The sequence below is a fragment of the Cydia fagiglandana genome, chromosome 4 (genome assembly GCF_963556715.1).
Source record: "Cydia fagiglandana chromosome 4, ilCydFagi1.1, whole genome shotgun sequence".
Classification (NCBI taxonomy): Eukaryota; Metazoa; Arthropoda; class Insecta; order Lepidoptera; family Tortricidae; genus Cydia; species Cydia fagiglandana.
In genome coordinates, this window is record NC_085935.1 from 14,502,848 (window position 1) to 14,515,950 (window position 13,103).

The 13,103-nt window shown below is 36.8% G+C and overlaps 1 protein-coding gene across 1 annotated transcript in view; it reads right to left on the bottom strand.

Moving 5' to 3' along the window:
- Positions 1-13,103, bottom strand: part of LOC134663839 (uncharacterized) — a 193,814-nt gene that overhangs the window by 87,929 nt on the left and 92,782 nt on the right. The window contains exon 4 of the mRNA XM_063520354.1: positions 8,419-8,477. The gene's annotated coding sequence lies outside the window, so the exon portion shown is untranslated. The remainder of the gene's footprint in view (positions 1-8,418; positions 8,478-13,103) is intronic.

The following is a 13,103-nucleotide window of genomic DNA, read 5'->3' on the forward strand; positions in this document are numbered from 1 at the left end:
TCTTCTAATAATATACCTAAATACAAAGATTCAAGTCCCACACTCGAAAAAATGTTTGATATCCATACAAACTTTCAACCCCTTTTTAACCCTGTTAGGGGATGAAATTTCAAAAACGCTGAAGGAGCATTCCACGGGCTGTTCCGTACAAACGCATTTTATTTCCTGTGTTGCGACTTTTTTTTCGGCATTTAAAGCAATCGATTATTTTTCTGTGCATATTTTTGACTAATTGTCATAAAAAAGAAACTCTTATACCTGCAAATTTTCAGAAAATTCACGTTTGTACGGGACAAACGGTAGACGATTTCATGAAATGCCCCTAATTAGTTTTCTTGTATTTTAATAATATATTATTTAACTAAGTTTCTAATTCCTAACTCAAAATAAAACTTTAACCCCATACAAACTTTCATCCCCTTTTTAACCCTGTTAGGGGATGAATTTTACAAAACGCTGAAATTACTTTTATCGTCTTCTAATAATATCCCTAAATACAAAGATTCAAGTCCACCACTTGAAATTTTTTTTGATATCCATACAAACTTTCAACCCCTTTTTCACGACCTTAGGGGATGAATTTTCAAAAACGCTGAAATTAGTTTTCTTGTATTTTAAAAATATATCTTTTTACGAAGTTTCAAATTCCTAGCTTAAAAGAAAACTTTAACCCCATACATACTTTCATCCCCTTTTTAACCCCCTTAGGGGTTGAATTTCTCAAAATCGCTTCTTATCTCTTGTACACTTTATAAATGCAACCTGGTGTGCAAATTTCAACTTTCTGGCTTTTCTAGTTTCGGCTCTGCGTTGATGAATCAGTCAGTCAGTCAGTCAGTCAGTCAGGACACTTGCATTTATATATATAGATGCATTTATATATATAGATGATGTATTCTAATAACATTGGAGAAATATCTTTTCCTAAATTCGGGACAATAACGTAGGCCCATCGCCATGTATTTTTTTCTTGCTACACCTAATTGAGACTAACAAACCCAAATTCGACGAGGTTGCTGGTTTTATGACATCTAAGTTCCTAAGGCGAAAAGCTACAGAACTCGATTCGTGTTATTTGATACGCATTATTTACTTTCAATACTTATTTAATTTGGTACTAGATTTATGTGATCAAATGAACATGTGACAAGCCAAAATATATAGCTCACTGGTGCAGTTATTTTAATTTATGACTTAATTTTCATGCGGTACTGCAGTGACGCTTTTGTCACATATTTCTACTAGTAGTTCGCCCCGAACTGTGAACTCGCGGTTCGCCAAGAAGATCAATTGAATGCAGTGCTACTTAGTCCGAGATGGGCATTTCGTAATTGATTCCTGATTCCACGATTACTTGAAATTACTTTGTAATCTGATTACCGATTCCCAGATTACTTTGTAATCTAACAATACCGAATTACTAAGTACAATTCCATTTGAGGAATCAGGAATCAATTTTCGAATACTACAATTACTAGTAATTGGAATCAATGTAGATTCCTCATTACGGGAATATATTACTTGACTCCTTTCAGATTACATTTCGTACTACAATCAAAAGTACAATTCGATAGTAGATATAGATGTTGTTGACTTACTAGGATGCATCTACCTCATCATCATCATAATTTAAGAGCATGGCTCTTGTCGGTGGAGTATCTACCTACCTATACCTTATTTGAAACAGGTGTGTAGATTTCGTAGATTTCGAAAATGATGATCATGACCAATAAAACGACATCCATGACGACTTTTATGACATACTACAAAGCCGCCATTTTGGATTCCAAAATGATCATCATTTTCGAAATCAGGGCCCCCTAAAACCTATAAAACGATATCCATGACGACTTTTATGACATAGTGCATGGCCGCCATCTTGGATTCCAAAATAATCATCATTTTCGAAATCTGAGCCCCCCCAAAACCTATAAAACGACATCCTTATGACATAGTGCATGGCCGCCATTTTGGAATCCAAAATGATCATAATTTTTTAAATCTGTGCTCCCTAAAACCTATAAAACGACACCCATGAAACTTTTATGACATAGTGCATGGCCGCCCTTTTTGCAATCCAAAATGGTCATCATTTTCGAAATCTGCGCCCCCCCAAAACGACATCCATGACGACTTTTATGAAATAGTGCATGGCCGCCATTTTGGAATCCAAAATGGTCATCATTTTCGAAATCTGTGCCCCCTAAAATTTATAAAACGACACCCATGACGACTTTTATGACATAGTGCATGGCCGCCATTTTGCAATCCATAATGGTCATCATTTTCGAAATCTGCGCCCTCCAAAACCTATAAAACGACATCCATGACGACTTTTATGACATAGTGCATGGCCGCCATGTTGGATTCCAAAATGGTCATCATTTTCGAAATCTGCGCCCCCTAAAACCTATAAAACGACATATATGACGACTTTTATAACATAGTGCATGGCCGTCATTTTGGAATCCAAAATGGTCATCACTATCGAAATCTGCGCCCCCCAAAACCTATAAAACGACATCCATGACGACTTTTATAACATAGTGCATGACCGCCATTTTGGTATCCAAAATGGTCATCATTATCGAAATCTGCGCCCCCCAAAACCTATAAAACGACATCCATGACGACTTTTATGACATAGTGGATTGCCGCCATTTTGGAATCCGAAATGGTCATCATTTTCGAAATCTTTGGCCCCTAAAACCTATAAAACGACACCCATGACGACTTTTATGACATAGTGCATGGCCGCCATTTTGGATTCCGAAATGGTCATCATTTTCGAAATCGGGGCCCCCTAAAACCTATAAAACGACATCCATGACGACTTTTATGACATAGTGCATGGCCGCCATGTTGGATTCCAAAATAGTCATCATTTTCGAAATCTGCGCCCCCTAAAACCTATAAAACGACATATATGACGACTTTTATAACATAGTGCATGGCCGCCATTATGGAATCCAAAATGGTCATCATTATCGAAATCTGCGCCCCCCAAAACCTATAAAACGACATCCATGACGACTTTTATAACATAGTGCATGACCGCCATCTTGGAATCCAAAATGGTCATCATTATCGAAATCTGCGCCCCCCAAAACCTATAAAACGACATCCATGACGGCTTTTATGACATAGTGCATGGCCGCCATTTTGGAATCCGAAATGGTCATCATTTTCGAAATCTGTGGCCCCTAAAACCTATAAAACGACACCCATGACGACTTTTATGACATAGTGCATGGCCGCCATTTTGGATTCCAAAATGGTCATCATTTTCGAAATCGGGGCCCCCTAAAACCTATAAAACGTCATCCATGACGACTTTTATGACATAGTGCATGGCCGCCATGTTGGATTTCAAAATAATCATCATTTTAGAAATCTGCGCCCCCCAAAACCTAAAAAACGATATCCATGACGATTTTTATGACATAGTGCATGGCCGCCATCTTCATCTATATTTTGTTTAGAGATGCAACGGATAGTTGTTTGGCCGGATACCGGATACCGTATATTCGGCCTGACCATCGGCCGAATATCCGGTATCCGGCCGCCGAATATTCGGCCAGCGGAACTATACCAACATTTCGGTTTTTCAGGTGCGCATTCTGCAGGTTTGACTTGTTTCCTAGTGAACTTTCACGTGGACACTCGCGCACTCATTTCTAGGTTCGAAATGAGTGCGCGTGCAAGTCAGTGGAATGATTAAATTGTTTTAAAATAATAAACAAGTATGATTATGACCGTGTCTGTTACTTAAATCCAATTTGTTTATTCCGAAATCAAGCAATGTTACTATCCGGTATCCGGCCGGATAGTAGGTCACCATCCGGTAACCGGCCGGATAGTAAAATAATGGCCGAATACCGGATAGTAACTGGATATCCGGTGCATCTCTAATTTTGTTGCACACTTACCTTGGCCGCAGACGTTCGGAATTTTCATTCAGTTTCCGTACGGAATGACAGGTAGGAACGGGACGTCGCTCTACAAATGTCATTCCGTTCGGAAAATGGGGTTGGCCGGTCGAAGTATTTTGAAGATGGCGCCAGCATAGCTTTCCCTGTCAATCCCTAGAATTGTGTCAATTTTTTGTTTTTTAATGAATATACATATCCTGGATGCCAGTCATTTAAGCCAAATCTCATAGACAAAGAGGCAAGCTATGATGGCGCCATCTATGTAAACCTTTGACAGTTGCTAACCCCATTCCGAACGTCTGTGGCCTTGTGGTCAGGCTAAAGTCGATAATGGATTGAAAACGCGTGCGAATATAGTTGTCAAATCAAATTTGGCAGTAAATAAGAACAAAAAAACTATACTCGTCCTTTTCTTTCGGGTGCTAGTACTGGTGTAAGACAAAGATAGTATGATTCTCTCTGTCTGTGTTTGAAACGAGACAGTCCTTTGACAAACTATAATTGTAAGCTCTGTGGAGCCTTTAACTGAGTCACCATAGAGATTAAAATAAACTGTATCTGTGGTAAGCCGTAATATTTCTTGTACGAATGGAGTGTAGAACCTCTACCTTCCATAGTTTCTTGCCAAATGTCAAATACCTATACTATGTTTATTTTTATCTTGCTAATTATTTCAAAATGGTAAATTTAAAGACGATATTATAAAAGTGCAAGCCGAGCGCTTTCATTTGATACCAAACTCGACCATACTTTCTTACAAAAAAGATGTCCAGAAATGCATGAACCCTCACAATAGCTTTTTAGCATTTTAAGCTCTCCTAGCTTAATAACCTCTTGATAAAGCCTGCTCATAATTTAATGACTAAAATTTACTGCCCTCAACTACACGTTTACCCAATTTCATTTAAATTAGGACAAATTTACTTAAGTTCTTGAGTATCAAACTATCTTCTGACAGTTCAGCTTAAAAACATCGAAATGCCGGGACGTGCCGCTAGCCGGCCGCGTGTCCGAAGTCGAATGTAAGAACTTCGCTTCGCTTCGCTCGCTCGTTCGATTAACTAGCTTGCCTTTGAAACTAGCATAAAACGCAAGTCGTTTCAGCTACATGGAATACTGTCGTCACAAAACTAATGAGTTCAAGCAGTCACCCAGTCTTCTGCGAAGCGCACTTCCTCAAGGAACTGCATGTTACGTAGGTACATTGGTAGGCCGCTAATTAACTAACGCAGCTCTTTCTCAAGCAAACATGCATTCAAAGTTGAAACCGACGTTTACTTTCAAAAGTCTGCTAACAGTGATTCAATTTTTGATAAAATGAAAAGCCGTTTTCTTTTGAAATGAGAAAATGTTTAACTTAATACCGATTTCCGACATAATTCTGGCATTAAAATGGGTTTAGGTTTTATAGGTCTCTATTAAATAATTTAGAGTATTTAGATCAAATCGGATCTCCTAAAACGGATATCAGCATTTTACTAAATTTTAATTTTGTGAATGTAGTTATGTCGTTAGTAAAAACGACATACTGTACCTATTCCTCTACTCTTACAATATTAACTAATGTTAGTTGATACAGGATAATACTACAGAATAAGAAAATTAACTTCATAATAAACCTAAACATTTTCTACGTCAAAATACAAATGGCAGTACCAAACTTAGTTCAACAAACACAATATGTTCATTAGTAACATGTTCTATCACATTTACCTTCTCATCTCAAAACGTTACTGAAGTACATATGTTATAAGAAAATCCACCGTATGTAAGTGAGGACAAAGTTCACAATGTAATATGATGAATAAAGGAGTTAAGAGATGTGGTAAGTAAATATAATACCGCACACTAGACACGAGCTCGCCTGGGCTCGCCTAACGAGAACGAAATAATGAATTACAATTACAGGATCGCTGCCATCAGATAGTACTAACAGCGTGGCTGGATAACAATCCCATTATTAGGCTAGGTAGGCTTTTGTTTCAACCTAAGTATTAGCTTGAATGACATTACGATAAGAGTGACATTCCATTTGCAACTGCAGCTGTAATACTGTTCATTTTACAATGGAAATTGACAGTGACAGCGACGCGTTTCCATAGTAAAATGAACAGTATTGCAGCTGCAGTTGGAAATGGAATGTCACTTTAAGTTTTCCACTTTGGAATAATTTGTGTGAATCATGTCGCTTATTACCATGGCTTCGAACTCTTGGGATACCTATAAAACTCTGGTTTTATGGCATTTATAATAAAACAAAACATATATTTTATGACATATAGCCCTTTCCTTCTAAGTCAACATAAATAACCGATATTATTCACCCTATTTGAATATCCCCAAACATAAAAAAGTTCGATCTCTAGTTATCGCTATTTCAACAGTTTCAATACCTTCAATGCGTTCAAATAACGTTTTCGGATTTTCTCAAGAGGGAAAGGACTTGCAGTCGCTAATGCAAACACATCAATATAACCGACTTACAGGTTGGCTTACAGACTTTACTGTAAGCCGTGCTTGAAGGGGACATAATGCTTATTGGCACTTTTAAATATATGTGGGAAGAACAGATATTTGGCAGTGGTTTCTTATAGCACTTATTTGGTTTAATGGGTAATGTCTGTATGAAGATGAATTGAATAAATTGTAGTCTGAAACGTTGATGGTAACGATATGTACAATTACGACTAAGTACCAACCACAGTAATAATTATAACTTTAAATAAATTAAAATAGGACTAGTGTTATATTATATGGGTTAATATTGTAATTAGAATCACGTTTGCCATTATAAATTAAATACTCGTACCTACTAGTAGATTTATAAGAAGTTATGTAATCAAACTTTTTGCAATTACAAAATTATGTAGGTAGGTAATATTTATACATATATTTCCACCTTTCCTCCATGATATTTTGTATATTTTTATACTTTGAAAACAAACCCACTCACAACGTGACTTTTGTCTGTAAAATCTAACGTAACTATCATTCCGAAACGTACCGCACTAAGTACCACTTAGGCATATATTAGTCATGGAGTGAGTAATTGCTCCATAATAGAGCAATCCCTCTTGGTGGTACCGGCGTAAAGGGGCGGTAAGAAGCCAAATGGGCTTGCAATCGATACTACTAATTAGTTTCCAGTGCTTAAATACGTCAATTTAGTCAATTATAATTAGTTCGATATATGCTGCTTCTAACGAAAGGGTATATTCGGAATTAGGTTACTTTGATAGTATTTTCAGAGAAAGAGTGAGATTAGTCAGAATAAAAATTGTTTGTGTTGATAAGAAACATTGTTTCTACTACAAGTATTACTACAACTCGGTAAATAAAATGAGATTACACGCCCATAAGCGTCAGACTGATTTAGCTAACACCTGTGGCTAACACTGAATAACATATAAATGATATAAACTGACAAATTTTGCAAAAAATAAAACTCAGATACCTACGTAGCTGTTTATTGTATACCGACAGATGTGGAAGAAACGGTTAAAACTAATTATTATAGTAAAAAAGTGGACACATTTATTTTGGCCACCATAGAACATTTTTATTTTAGGAATAATGGCAGCATGTATTCCTACTCTAATATGGTAAACTATGTAACTAAAGTGAATGAAAAATAATATTTTATTAACCATAAACTTTTTTTTACGTTTCACGCCTTATTACTTATGTACCTATTGTTTGTGTATTAATAGGTAGTTAGAAATGGTGCCGTTATTTAAGATAATGTGTCGTCATTCAAGCTTGATAGAAGTAGCGGTTTTCATCGCTCATTCTGTTACATTTAATATGATGTAGTTGCAGAGCAAGTAGCAAAGTGTTAATTCGTTCGGACACGCCATCCTAACATTACCCCGCGCGCTCCCCGCGCCACTTGTAGCCTTCCGGGTGTCACATGATGACTAATGAACCTTTTAATTTCAATTTTTGCTAATTGTCTGACGTCTTTAATGTCTCTAATTAACTTTGGTTTTGCTAACGCCGCCGTAGCCGTAGTCTATGTTTCGTAGCAAAACTTATATAAAGAAAAATTACTCTACACGGAGTGTCGAGATATGAACTCCGGAGCATTGAAGTTAAAAAAAATTAGGTATTACATTTCCATACAAAGTGCCTTGGTTTGTATTGCCTTTAATACTTCTAGACGTTGCTAATATGCCAGACATATTTCCATACCGTCTACTCGAGGGGGTCTTCAAGAGCCATTATAATTACGTGTGCCTATAGAATATCCTGATCTTTTTATTTGAGTTTTTGGTAAGAGCTTCCCCTGAGGGCATTTTCCGGTTTCCATGCAACAAGCGCGCCCCTCCAGGAAAAGGGTCTCACAAATTTGAATTTCTTTTTTCGTATTAAAACCTAATCAAATGATTTAAGAGTTTTTATAACATACGTTTGAAAAACATGTCCCTATACATATACAGGTATACTTAATTTAGTTATTCTGCAAGGAAATTAACTATATAATTACCTGGACATTCGATCGGGTGGACGGTAATGCAGTTTCCTGTTTTGGACCATTCCAGATACCTGAAACAATAAGATTGAATTGTAAGACCAAAGTATTTTTTATGTCTCTATGCGACGAGGTAGTTGATTCCTATGTGTAATCTTATATCAACCTGCATGTACTATCTTACGCAAATAAATAAATTATGAATTATAGCTTACAGTTTGACGCAAAGATACATCTATTCGTAAGGGCGTTTATTTAATTCAAATATTTATTGAAATTACACTTTAATTTAATTACTTACGAATGTAGGTGTCACATTTTAGCGAATTTTATGTTTGATGAAGATCATGACGTGAAGAACGTTATATTTTGCGACTAGCGTGTTATTTTACTCTTATGATGGTATGAAAAAAATATATCATATTTTGCGAATAATGTAACGAAAGGGGTATTACAAAACTCCAGGAAATTTGTAGGTATGTCAAATAAAATGTTTCAAACCTATTTATTTAGGGCCCCCCACATCTGGCGTCTTTCGAGCGTCGGCGTCTGTCGGCGTCGGTCCAGCGCTATGGAAAATGACGTCGCTGCGCAGTTGCGTCGACGCTGCGTCGACGTTGCGTCGACGTCGGCCATAGAATTGTAGACGCCGACGCTCGAAAGACGCCAGATGTGGGGGGGCCCTTAGACTAGGTATTTGGCACCTGACCTGACATATTAAATCAGCTTATATATTTTAGTTACAGTTTCGTTTGAAGCTTCTAGTCGTAGGTACTATATAACTGAATGCAATTGGTAAAGGCGAGTTTCAAAGTATTAATCGTAATGGTTATTCGTCTACGAGTACAAAAGGTACTAAACTGTTTGGAATTGATAGGCAGTAAATGGACTGAGTTATTGAACACTGGCATACCAAACTACTCGACCCTGTCGCGTCCTCTAAGGCGACTCAAGACATTGGATACTGACTGATTGGATTGGACTTTATAGATTTTCATAATATAAAATAAATAGTGATCAAATGAAGTAACATTTAAAGTAACCTGTCATCCTTATTTTTATTTTAAACAATTTCTTTTCATCGTTCAACAACTAAAATTTAAAACTTTCCGCCACCTGACGTCTGTTTTCCATTTAATTACAGTGTAACGGTTTGCTATAAAACCTCGTTAGCGCGAAGCGTTTTGTGCTGGCCGGTTGTAAAAAAAAATTAAAAACATTTTTAAATAGTTTTCTGGAATCTGTCACTTGAAGAAAATTGATGAACATTTACGACAATTTCTTGCAAATAAGATACTAAATATCTCTAAAATAATATAATTTACCTAACTTAATCTATCTAGATCGTGCCTTATTGGTATTATGCTGTGTACATTTCCCCGGATCGGGTAAGTGTTGTGAATATTTCATTTAAGTTACTACTAGGAATAATTTTACGTTGTATTCTTTTATACTGTTAACTAATCTGTTATTTTCTGACTGCTTCATCCGTGAACACTAAAATAATGCTGAAAGGTTAACTTTCCTGATATTTCTTTCCTTGTGGGCCGGATGTAGCAGTCACTATTGAGTGCATTTTCTAATATGCCCAATAATACTAGGGATCAAGTTTGGGGTTGAAATTGCCTGCACCCTGCCTGAAAACCCTCTATCCTGCACTACCCCGGGTTGCGCTATGCACAACCTCTGCTATCTGGAAGGTTTCCGTTCCGAGCTGAGGATCCTGAACCACAGCGGGAAGCCATCCTAGTCTACTCTCCTACTGAGTCTTCTGCGCCGTACTGCGGAGCCATCTACAACTGCGACGCCCGCGATGTAGAGCCTCAGGAAAGTGCCTCCTTTTAAGGACATGTTTCTATATTTCTATCTGTGTCAGCTCAGTTATAACGACTCACGACCCTTGTAATTATAATTAATATTAAATACCTTTTCTAAATTTAACTTTCATTTCTAACCTATCTATCTCTATCTACATGTGACGCTAAACGACACATTGGCGCCCATACTAGGTTTAACTGAGCTGAGCACTACCGAAACAGGTCCTTAGCATTTTATTCTATCTCTATCTACATGCGACGCTAAACGTCACATTAGCGCCCAACGTGCAATAATCTAAAGTTTACAATGATAAACTGGAACTATAAACGTCACATTGGCGCCCATACTAGGTTTAACTGAGCTGAGCACTACCGAAACAGGTCCTTAGCATTTTATTTTTAGTTTTCACTGATGTTCATGTAGGTTCATTACTATCATTAGTCATTCTAGTTTCTGTACATTCATATCTACCTAGTTTAAGTTTGTTTTGAGAAGTTCCTTGGTACGTGGTTATCTTTATTTGTTCATTTTTGTTTTTTCTTACTATAAAGTAGCTTCTACTATCCTACCAAATTTGTAAGCCACGTACTACGAAACTAAAACTGTTTTTTCTACCTGTGTAACCTGTGTAAACCTGTGTATATAATCACAACACTCACCTAATTCGTGTGATCATGGCTTATTCTATTAAGTTTCTATCTCTGCAAAAAGCCGAATTAGAATACGAGGTTATTCTAAGGGGTGGTTCAGCTGGCTTAGTACAAGATCTTCGGAGCCAGATTGTAAAATTGAATATACCTCCTGAAGATATTTTAGAATCTCACTTAGAGCCTGCAATTGATCTAAATGGTGTCAAGGATAGCCTTTCTAAGTCTCAAACTATGTTGTCATCCTTAAAGTCGAAATTTGACAAAACCGTTTTCTTACGGACGGAAAATCTGCTACATCACATTTACCACAGATTAAGACGCATTTCTAATGTCGGTTCTTCATTGGTTGATCAGCACAAAGCGCTATGCACTTTATTTAATGATCAATCACAAGAAATGTTAGGTCTGAAGCCTGCTTCTACTTCGGTTGCAAACATTAATACAGGGCCTACCCCTGAACCTGAGACCAAAGTTGTTCATTGCGATCGTAATCTGACCTCTGACTTAGCAAAGCTTAAGTACTCTGGAAAAGCCTGCGTTTTTTCTTTCATACAAAGAGTTGAGGAATTCGTAGAAGTTAGGAACATATCTAAAGATCGTATATTGAAGTTTGCGTACGAGATTTTCATTGACGACGCATTACATTGGTTCCGTTGCAATAAAGAAAGTTTTCAATGTTGGGACGATGTCGTCGCACTATTAAAAAAAGACTTTAGCCCAAAGAATTATGACTATCGCCTGATTAACGAAATAAAATCACGTACGCAAGGGGAACAAGAAAACATATCTATATACTTATCTATTATGCATGGTATGTTCGCGCGATTGGTTAAACCATTGCCTGAGGAAGAAAAGCTCGAAATTATTTTACACAACATCCGACCATGCTATGCAAGCACTCTAGCGGCTTCTCCAGTGATTGAGGATCTAAAAACTCTTAAAAACCTCTGCTCGAACTATGAAGACATTCAGTCACGCATGTCTTTGTTTCATGAACCGCCTAGAGTGACTTCTGAAACACTAGCCCCAGATTTCGCCTACAATAAACATAAAAATAATAACTACACAAATAAAAACTATCAAAATACCAATTCTAATAACAGACAGAGAAATTATTATAACCAAAACAAATACTCTAACTACTCAGGTTCTAATAATTTCAACAAATCTAAATCTACTGAAGAAAAACCTAGTACTACTAATGTTGTACAAGCGAAATCTAACAATTCTGACACCACTCATAAGTACTGCCCGAGGTGTCGCTCTAATACACATTCTCTAAAAGAATGTAGGCAACCACATTTTCCTATTTGTTTTAAATGTGGAAAAAAAGATACTCGCTACCCAGATTGTACAACTTGTAATCCTAAAGATCCAAAAAACTAAATTTAGTGGATTGCAGTGCACATGAAGTTGACAGTAAATCTAGAAAAAACTTTAATGATGCAGATTGGAAATCTTGGCTTAACTTTATTTCGAAATTTTTTTCTTGCTATTCTGTCACTTCAATCCACGCTTCTCAAACTAAATCTGAAAATATTCATAGTAGACCTTATGTTTCTGTCCAGATCAACGGGAATATTGTTAACGCTTTGTTAGATACTGGCAGCGGCTATTCAATTTTAGGTAAAAACTATCATAAAGTTTTCTTGGATGCTGGTTTTGTGCTAAATAGTTCTGAAACTCTTGATTTATTTGGTGCTGGTAGGCATGCGCTAAATAATATAGGTATGATGAATTTGCTTGTCACGTTCTTAGGTCAATCTCATGTCTTAAAACTGTACGTTATTCCTGAAATTCAGAATTCTTTAATACTAGGCATGGATTTTTGGAGAGTTTTTAAATTATTTCCTAAAAATCTAGACTCTGTAATTTTATCTGAAGATGTTGACTCATTAGAAACACTAACTATTGATCAACCTACTCACTTACGTGATTATGATCATCTCTCTCATGAACAAAAAGTTACGGCTGATCATATAACTACACAGTTCCGTGAGATTTCTTACGAGGAACGTGGTTTAGGCAGGACTTCTCTAATTACACATAGTATAGACACAGGGGATGCTGTTCCTATTCGTCAGCGATACTATAGAATGTCTCCTGAGAAACAGAAAATACTTGTTACTCAACTTGACGAAATGCTAGAGGAAAACGTAGTAGAACCTTGTGAAAGTCCTTGGTCGTCTCCTGTTTTGCTAACGCCTAAAAAGAACGGCGAACTGAGATTTT